The sequence below is a fragment of the Microtus ochrogaster genome, chromosome 4, assembly GCF_000317375.1.
Source record: "Microtus ochrogaster isolate Prairie Vole_2 chromosome 4, MicOch1.0, whole genome shotgun sequence".
Taxonomy (NCBI): Eukaryota; Metazoa; Chordata; class Mammalia; order Rodentia; family Cricetidae; genus Microtus; species Microtus ochrogaster.
This window is the reverse complement of record NC_022011.1, coordinates 43,493,917-43,503,881: the sequence shown is the minus strand read 5'-3', so window position 1 is coordinate 43,503,881 and position 9,965 is coordinate 43,493,917. Positions and strand designations below refer to the sequence as shown.

At 47.7% G+C, this 9,965-nt stretch overlaps 1 protein-coding gene across 3 annotated transcripts in view; it reads right to left on the bottom strand.

The window, feature by feature from the left end:
- Positions 1 to 4,352, bottom strand: part of Zbtb43 (zinc finger and BTB domain containing 43) — a 21,019-nt gene extending 16,667 nt beyond the window's left edge. For all 3 annotated transcript variants that reach the window (XM_026778746.1, XM_005346018.3, XM_005346019.3), the window contains exon 1: positions 4,267 to 4,352. The gene's annotated coding sequence lies outside the window, so the exon portion shown is untranslated. The remainder of the gene's footprint in view (positions 1 to 4,266) is intronic.
- Positions 4,353 to 9,965: the final 5,613 nt, after the last annotated feature.

Sequence of the window (9,965 nt, the reverse complement as noted above, 5' to 3'; positions counted from 1 at the left end):
AAAAAAAAAAAAGACTGCTGCTGTCTAGCCCACTTGTAATCCCAGAACTGAAGGGCTCAACACAGGCTTCAGAGTGAGTTAACGGCCAGTCTGAGCTACACAGCAAGACTCCTTCCCAACAAAAGTTTTAGTTATGAACTTTCATTCTAGAAGTGTTATGCCCAGATCACAGAAACCCCCCAAAAGCAACTAAGAGACTGAGTCCTGTATGTAAAAGCAAAGACCCTTTATTTTTATTTTTTTCTTCTTTTTGGAAGAGCAAGCAATGCTCTTAACCTCTGAGCCATTTCTCCAGCCCCTTCCTGTGGCATCTTAAAATAAAATTTTATTACATTTTAACTTGTTTTCCTGTGTTGTACAAAGGCACACAGCACACACGGAGGTCAGAAGACAACTTGCAGGAATCCGTCCTCTCCTTCAGTCACATGGCTGCTGGGGAAATTCAGGTGTCAAATTTATCAAAGCCAAGCCAGGTTGTCAATGTTAGGCAGGGCCAGGGACATTTTGTACAGCTCCTCCACCTTGGTTGAACTGTGACAATTCATTCCTGTAACAACTATAATTTTCCCTCCTGAACTCAATCAATGTGTTTCTATTGATTCTTGCCTTCCTGTCTGGTCAACCTCAGGAACGGCCAGCAGGAAAGAAGTTTATGATCACCCAAGAGTCTTAGTTATATCTGACTACTCATCTGCTACTAGCAGCAATAACCCACTGCAGAGCCAAAGAGAACATCTACTGCCCTCCCCCACTCCTCTAAAACACCTATGGGACCCCCATTCTGCCACAGAGGCCCAAGCTCTCTCTCATCAGACCCTGCCATACTGATGGCCGTTATCCATGGTGTTACTCATTTTTCTAGAACATTCCTTACCCCCAAAGAAGTCTGCCTCATTGTCCCCCTTGATCTTCAAACCATTCATAATGGTGTGGCGATCTCAGAGAAGGGTCCTCTGAAATGGGTTGCCTGCTGGGACCTCTCTCCTTGTTACTGCTTTCTCTCCATCTTACTCCATTTTCTACTGAGGAATTATTCTGTTTTTCCCACAGCCCCACCTGTTTGTTGCCCTTTTCCTAGCAAACCCCAATACTGGGTCAGAGTGGTCCCCTGGGTTGGATCAGGTTCTACTGTCTTTAAAGCAGCTGAGTCAAAGGACAATTACTTTCCTCAGTTTATTGTTAGTGACATGTGTCACACCTCTGGGAGGAAGTTCTGCTAGGAAAGAAAACTGAGGCAGCTTGTTGTCTAAGCCAGTAAGATCTTGAGATCCATTCTGAGGGTTTTGCTGAGCTAATTGGATCAGATAAGCAGTCCAACAGAAGCATCCATTTCTTTACATTTAGACCGTCAGCTGGGTATGGCAGCCTGGCACGCAGGAAATCTAACTCTTGGGTGATGGAAGCAGGAGGACCAGGAGCTGAAGGTCATCACACTGGGAGTTCCAAGCTTCTCTCGGCTACAACAGAGAGTATATATGTTGCAGGGTTTTTCATTTTGAGATATGTAGTCCTGGCTGTCCTCAAACTCAGAGACCCACAAGCCTCTCTTCCCAAGAGCTAGGATAAAGACATGCGTCACCACCACCCAGCCCATACATTGCAGTTAACACCCATGGTTACTGAAGTAATGGCTAAAGCACTCTTGGGAAGATTAATGTTTCTGACGACACAAACGATTACTCCGTGTGGAAGAACCATGGATGCAATTCTGAGGTAGACAGTACTCAGATGAGTGGGACACAGAATGTTGTTAACAAGGTTTTAGTTGTTTGTCAAGACAGGGTTTCTCTGCAGCCTTGGCTGTCCTGGAACTCCCTCTATACGTAGACAGGCTGACCTCAAACAGAGAGATCCTCAGAGGCTGTCTCTGCCTCCAGAGTGCTTGAATTAAAAGCATGCGCCACCACTGCCCATTGTTGTTGCAAGTTTACTGAATACTTTTGTTTTGTTTATGAAGACAGGGTTTCTCTGTAGCTTTGGAGCCTGTCCTGGAACTAGCTCTTGTAGACCAGGCTGGCCTCGAACTCACAGAGATCTGCCTGCCTCTGCTTCCCGAGTGATGGGATTAAAGGCGTGCGCCACCACTGCAGGGTTGTTTACTGGATACTTTAATCGATATGTATTTGCTTATGTTTTTCCTTTAATAAGAGCACTAGAGTGTGCACAGATTTTGTTCTTTAAACCTCAAAAACTTAAAAGTCAAAGCCAGGAGGTGTTGGTGCACATCTGTAATCCCAGCACTCGGGAGGCAGAGGCAGAGGCAGGAGGATCTCTGTGAGTTTGAGGCCAATCAATTTTACAAAGTGAGTTCCAGGACAGCCAGGACACAGAGAAACCTAGTTTAAAAAAACCAAAAACATAAAAAACAAACAAAAAAACGAAACAGCAAAATTCCCCAAAACAAAAATTTGAAAATGAATTTAAAGGCAGGCAAGATTTTTATAAAACATAAAAAACAAAAACAAAGGATAGCCTATGAAGAAATAACAGACCATTTTCTTTTTTTTTTTTTTCGAGACAGGGTTTCTCTGTGGCTTTGGAGCCTGTCCTGGATCTAGCTCTTATAGACTAGGCTGGCCTCAAACTCACAGTGATCCACCTGCCTCTGCCTCCCCAGTGCTGGGATTAAAGGTGTGCACCACGGCCACCCAGCTAACAGACCATTTTCTACACTAATAAAGGAGTATTCTTTCAGCAAGTTCTCAGCAAGTCAGAAGCTATGTGTTGTTTCTCAAGTTGCCTTTAGGGTAAATTTCTGCATTTATTCCAAGGGGGAAAGGAGGGGAGATAGGTAAAACTGGGCCAGCAGATTTAAAACAATTTAAGGTTCCAGACTCCTTTTCTAAGCCTTTAGCTGAACCTGCTGCTGTTAAGGGTTTACATCAATATAAGGGATTCAACTAAAAGTTCCAAACCAAGCTTCTAAACTGCACTGTGGAAGTGCGTACAGCAGCTTAAGTGGTCTCCAGAGTACCTTTTGCTGTGTGGATGTAGCATAAGCACAGCGCAAAACTTACCCCTGGAACTGCTTTGCGAAGTTATGCTGACACTACATCATTCACAGAGTTCTATACAATCCATTTCTAGAACGTTCTTGCTATCTCCTGACACTTTGTGCACATTGAACACGCTACCAGACTCTAGTACTTTATCAATTGTTTCATGTCCTGTCTGTTCCAGACAGTCCACTGCAAAAGTTTTAAACTGTATTTGTCCTCACGTCTCGCTTACTTCTCTCCGATGGTCCTTTGGAAACAAGCAGGGAATGAACCCCTCTTAGGTTCTAAATTCTTCCCTAAACTGCCCCTAGAAATTCCACCACCATGCTAAGGGTCTCAAAGGCAGATGTCAACCTGGTCCTTCCTGAGTACAGATATGCTGACCTGGTTAAAGAGCGGCAGTTCGTGACAGCCATCTGGGGTTCCTGGAAAGAGCAAATAACAGCGGAGAGCTGTACAGAACACATGGAAGAGAAGTTCAGGATCCACTAGCTGCCTAAACCCTGAAATGGGCCAGTCTGAGGGCCAGAAGCTCCGGGTGACACCTGTCAGAACTGAGGCCAGACTGTGGTCGGGCCACTGAGCAGCGCCCGGGCGGGCGAGTTTCACGGGGTCATGAGTCACCTTCCATGGCTCAGAGGTCCAGGCAGGGCCCGCCCTGCCTAAACAAACCCAGTTGAGAGGGAGAGAAACAAGAACACGACATTGGCATTGAGAAAAAAAAAACACACACACAAATGGTCAAGGAGCCAGGGTGACATCCGGGCCCTGACCCAGAGGACGGTCTGAGGGGCAGAAGCAGTGTCAAGAAACACTGAAGCGAGGTGAAGACAGAGAAAGCGACAAGGTCCGGAGACTGTCAGCTCTAGACGTTCGAAGTGGAGAGAAAGTCCAGCTGACAAGAAGCCAGGTTGGGGACAAAAACAGATGACAACGGAGTGACAAAGAAACGAAACCCAGAGCGGAGAGGTTCTCCCCGACGGTGTCGGCTCGCGCGCGCGTGGGCGGCTCGACCCTGAGGTCGCCCCGCGGGCGGATCCTCCAAGCGCTCGTGCACCTGCCGCGGGGTGACCTTGGACAGGAAGTCGTCCGGGTGGCCCCGGAGGCCTCGGGACTCCGAGCCGGGACTCCCGGGGCTGCGAAGTGGCCCGCGTCGTCCCGCGTCGTGGCCGTCGGGGAGAGCCCGCGGTGAACACCGGCGTCCCCGACGCTCGTGACCCCGACCGTGACCTCCCGCGCGGCCGCCAGCCTTCCCACCCCGCCGTACCTGCCGACGGCTCCGCGCTCGCAGCTCCAGCCTACTGGAGCGTCCAAACCAACCGCACCAAGGCCTTAGTCTTCGCCGCCACCGCGGGAACAGTTTCCGCCGGAGCCTCCCGCCCCCCGGAAACGCTTCCCGGTCCCGCCCCCGAAACTGCCAGTGCTTCCGGAGGCGCTGCAGCGACGCTGTGGTATGCGCATGCTCTAGGAGCCCCTTCGAGGCGGGTCTTCAGTAGAGCACGCTAAGGCGGCCGACGCCTGCGCAATAGAATCTAGCCCAGGTCACGTTTAGGGACGCAGTGACAGGTCTAGAATAGTTAGTTAATTTCGAGTTCGAAACTCTTTGGAACTGCGAGCCATTAGCGGGTAAAGGCGCTTGCTGCCAGGCCTGATGGCCTGGGTTCTGTCTTTGGAACACACATCGTGAAAGAACTGACTCTCGCTTGTCGTCCGCTAACCTTCACAGGCACACTATGGCAAGTGAGCGCTCACCGCCCCCCGCCCCCATTCAGGCTGGCTTTGAACTCATTCTGTAGCTCGAGTTGGCCTCAACTTCACTCCTTCCTCCACCGCCTGATTATCGGGATTGCAAGGATGTGTCCCCATAGTCCCCACAGTTGGTGTAGGGTGCATACTCTCAGTGGTCTTAGGTCCGAGCTTCCAGTTTCCCAGCGGTGCGCTCACTTCTTGGGGTCTAGAACCTGAGAGTATTCAAAGAGGAGGCTGGGACTTTACAAGAGAATTATACAAGGAAATTTTGGGGCGTTCTGGAGAGATGGCTCAGTGATTAAGAGCACTGGCTGCTCTTCCTGAGGACCTGGGTTCAATTCCCATCCCCCACACGGTGGTTCATAGCCTTAGTAACTCCAGCTCTACGGTATCTGTTGTCCTTTTCTGGCCTCCCCTGGCACCAGGCAGGCAAACAACACACAGACCTGTATGCAGGCAAAACACTAATACAAACAAAACAATTTTGAAAAGAAATTCTGAGAAACATAACCAAAGAAAACAAATACTGAAACACAGAACTGGGAACAGGTGCAGAACATCTTGCTAGAGTAAAAAACAAAGGGGGTAGGGGTAGGAGTTGTGGGAATGACTCCGTAGGTAAAATCTTTGCAAAGCATCGCCAACACAAGGACCTGAGTTCGGTCCCCAGAAACATGTAGAAATCACTGGTGTGGTGACAGGATTGCAATCCCAGTGTTGTGGAGGAAGGGATCAGTGCGTTTCAGAACAGTGGCGGGCTGTGATGTCACATGTCCTTAATCCCAGCTCGTGGGAGGCAGATAAATTCCAGGGCAGCCAGGGCTACGCAGAGGAACTCTGTCTTGAAAACAAAATTGTCAGGGCTTACACAGATGTGAGTCCATTCCACTTTGTCTGAAGTCAGAGAGTTTGAACTTAATTTTGCGCTATGACAGGTGTGGCTACAAAGGCGAGATTCTGGTCTAGGCTGTGGTTAATTAGTATGTTGAGTGTTAAAGTACAGCTGCTCCGTCTGGACCAATGGTTGGGGAACTGTCCATTCTTTGTGTCACACTAATGAAGTCCGCTGCCCGTCCCCCTCCCTCTCCCCTTTTGGAGTGAAATGTTTAAGTGTGTGGACAAATAGCTGAGGTGGATTCAGTGTTCAATGAGTGTCCCTCCTGATGCTGTCCTGTGTTTCTGTCTATTATTTCTGCTATATCTCTGTTCCTTTTGCCTAATTATTCTAATCTTCATGCTCCTACCCTGGAATGTATGAGTTTTGTGTGGAAAACTAGTCTTCCACACAAAAACAAAAAAAGGAGTGGATGACATTTCTGAAAATGACACCTTTGACCTCCATGACCACCCATACGTCCATATATCCACACAGACACAAACACACATACTAATACACATGCATAACAAAAAGTTGGAACTGAAGAGATAGATGGATGCCTCAGGATAAGCTTGAATATGAGGCCAACTTGGGTTACATAGGTGGTTCTTGGCCAACCTGAATGTCTCAAAAAGCAAAACAAAATAAAACCCAACACATCTGACAGTAAGGTAGTCACTCGCTGTCCTATGAAAGCCAGTCTCTGTCTCAGTCTCCTTGCTTTGCCTGCCTGCCTTAGTCCTTGTCATTTTGTACGTGTTTAATGATGCCTGAACTTCCTGGCTTGAGGTGTGCTTGGAGCTGGGAAGAAAATTCAGGTAGTAAATTACTTAGGAGTATATTCAACTGGACACTAAAAGATACTTTCCCTGAATTCTCCTGCTGTGACCTCTATGTGTTTATTTCACTTCTATTTACTTCTGTTTACTTGTGGCAAGAAGTTGATCACATGTCTATGCCTGATGCAGTACCAACAGCTAATCATGAGATGACCAAGATGGTTTGGGGCAAGTCTGAGTCATCTCTTCCAACAGAGGACAGTCTACCTTCTCACAGTTCAAGAAACCACACCTGCTACCTAAACAAAGTATTTGTTTGACCTAATATTCCCTGTGGGAATTCTCGGAGGCGCTGAACATTTATTCTTGAACCTGATTAAAAAGGTGTTTTTCCGTTTAACATTATTTATTGCTTTGTATGAGTGTGTGAGCCATGGTGTGGGGGTGGAGGTCGAGGGCAACTTAATGAGAGCTGGTTCTCTCCTGCCGTGTGGGTCCCAGGGATTGGACTTAGGTCATCAGGTTTGGTGGCTTTACCTGATGAGTCATCTCACTGGTCCCAGAGTAGATTATTAAAAATATTTAAAAGACAGGTTTAAGATATAGAGAGGCAATGGGTGGTGGTGGCGCATGCCTTTAATCTCAGCACTCAGGAGGTAGAGTCAGGCGGATCAAGCAGATAGATCTCTGTGATTCAAGGCCAGCCTGGTCTACTGTGAGTGAGTTCCAGGACAGGCTCCAAAACTACAGAGAAACCCTATTTCGAAAAACAAAATAAGAGAGAGAGAGAGAGAGAGAGAGGGAGGCAGAGAAGCACTTGGGAAGAAAGCAAGACACACAAAGTGTAATGGTTTAATTAAAATGCTGCAGGTCCCCGAGTGGCGGCAGTGGGCAGTGAGACCATGTTGTAATAATAGGAGCGGCGGGGCTGAGTCCGCAGCACCCCGGCCGCCTGCCCGGCTAGCTTATGCCCGAAATAACAACACACAAACTGTATTCATTTAATCACTGCTTGACTCTTTAGCTCTAGCCCTTTTCTCGGCTAACTCTCGCACCTGGACTAACCCATTTCCAATCATATGTGTCGCACCCCAAGGTGCGCTTACCAGGAAGATTCTAGCCTACGTCCATCCTGGGTCGGAGCTTCATCACGTATGCCTCAGAGAGCAGAGCTCTCGCCTCTGCCCGCAAGAGTGGAACATCGTGTCTCTCTGAGGAGCCTGCTCCCGAGAGGAGAGCTGTGGAGTCTCTGAGCTCACTTCCTCTTCCTCCCAGCGTCTGCTCCTCCCACCTATGTTCTAACCTATCAGGTCAAGCAGCTTCTTTATTTAATCAACCAATGACCTTCCTCCATCAAGACCATGGCAAGCCATGAGGGCAGCAGGCCCAGGCAGGAAGTCATGTGGCGGGTGAGAGACCAAGATGGATAGGCACAACATGCAGAGTGAAGTTGAATATTTATTTAGTGGGTTATGGAAGGGAAGGAGAGAAGGGGGAAGAACAGAGACAGAGAGAGACAGAGAGACGGGGAAGGGGAGAAGTTGGGAGAAGGGAGAGACAGAAGCTGCCTCTTCAAGAAAGAGACAGCTTGCCTCTGTGGACAGGGGAAGGAGTGGGTGAGGCTTGTCTCTTAAATGGACAGGATAGACCATTATGCCAAGAGCATGGGAGAATCTCATTTTATTGTCCTACAATAATCATATATGGAATTTTGGTGAATTTTGGAGTTGTTATCCTCAAAGATTTGACTCCCAAGATGTACCTGACAGTATTAAGTATCCAGAGCAATGCATCAGTTGACCCCAAGCTTCTATGTTCTATCTACGTGAGTTTCTCCTCCATGTACGAAGTAAATCGTTATGGCCTTGTTCAGGATGAGGTGATTTACAGTGAGTGCTTCAGAGCATCACAGGTAAGGAGAAGGCACCAAGCCCCTGTCCTCCCTAGCTGGCCTCTTGTGCCTGCTTGTCCAGGAGAGCTCAGTTCATCCTAGGGTTTAAAAGTCACAGGCAGTCTGCTGTGTTACTGAGCCCACACATCAGAAAAGGAGGGAATCTTGAGCCCCAGGATGTACATTAAAATAGGCTTTGCATCCTGTATCAATAGAAAGGGGAATCTGGAGAGGGGTCAGTACTTGACAATGGGAAGGTTCTTCCTTCCTCAAGAGCTTAGTCACTGAGGGATTCAGCGGGCAGAAAAATGCAATTAGGGATGTAACAACCTAATTGTTCTGCACCAAATCAGCACGCCGTTTCTCCAGGCTGATGCTTTGTGGAAGGGTGTGAAATAAACAGCCTCACACTGGCCCTCTGACTCCTAGCACTATTTATTTATTTGTTTGTTTGTTTGTTTTTCGAGACAGGGTTTCTTTGTAGCTTTGGAACCTGTCCTGGAACTAGGTCTAGTAGACCAGGCTAGTCTCAGAGATCCACCTGCCTCTGCCTCTGCCTCTGCCTCCCGAGTGCTGGATTTAAAGGCCTGCGCCAACATTGCCTGGCCAAATCCTAGCACTCTTATTCTGAAGTAGGGCTCATTGTTTCTCACATCACCCAATCCCAGGACTCTTGAAAGTCTCAGACTCAAAAGTCTTGGGGTGCTCAGTGTCTGGGTTCTCTTGCTCCACAGAATGTCTAGATGTGGTTCAACTGGGTTCCAAGATCTGCGAATAAAAAAGGCAAGTTGTCTACCTCCTCCCTCCACCCTACATACGGTCCCACACAGTAGTGAAACAGGAATACTATAACCACAACAAACGTACTCCTTAGAAGAGGAAGAGGAAGGTGTGGGAGGGCAGAGCAGTCTCTGGTCCACGGCAACTCTGAAATTCCACTGGACAGATACTGACTTCCATTGTTCCGATAAAATACCCGGACAGAAGTCAGCTTGCCGTAGCTCATATTTCCAAGTTACAGCCCATCATTTTATGGAAGTCAAGGTAATAAAACAACAAGCCACAACACATCCCGTCAAGAGCAGAGAGAATGATTACACGCATGCCACCTGCTTGCTTACTTGCTTGTGCTTGGCTCCATTTCTCTATTCTTACATCATTTGGGACCCTTTTCCTAGGGAATGATGTTACCCACAGTGGGCTGGGCTTCCTTGTATCAACTAATATGCTCACGATGATTCCTCATAGACACAAGTCAATCTGATCTAGGCAATCCCTCATCGACACTGTCTTTCCTAGTGATTCTAGATTGTGTCAAGTTGACAAACTAATTATCACAATTGTTAAAGATCTTATCATATAACTGAGGACCTGCCTCCATGAGGAGGCAGTAGTGGGTATATCCTGGGGCTTTGCTGTCAGCCTAGCCTACTTGATGAGTTCTAGGCCAAGTGAAGAGACTATCTAGAACAAACGAGGTAAATGGCACCTGAGGATGACACAAGAGTGGCTTTTGCACACAAGTGCGTGCACACACCTTCTCCTACAGGAACACACACATGCACAGACATACAGACGTACAAAGATAAAAGATTCAACATTTGAGTGTAAGGATTGTTTGTTTGGGTGTCTGTGCTTTTTTTTTGTTTACTGAGTTTATTTTATTTTTT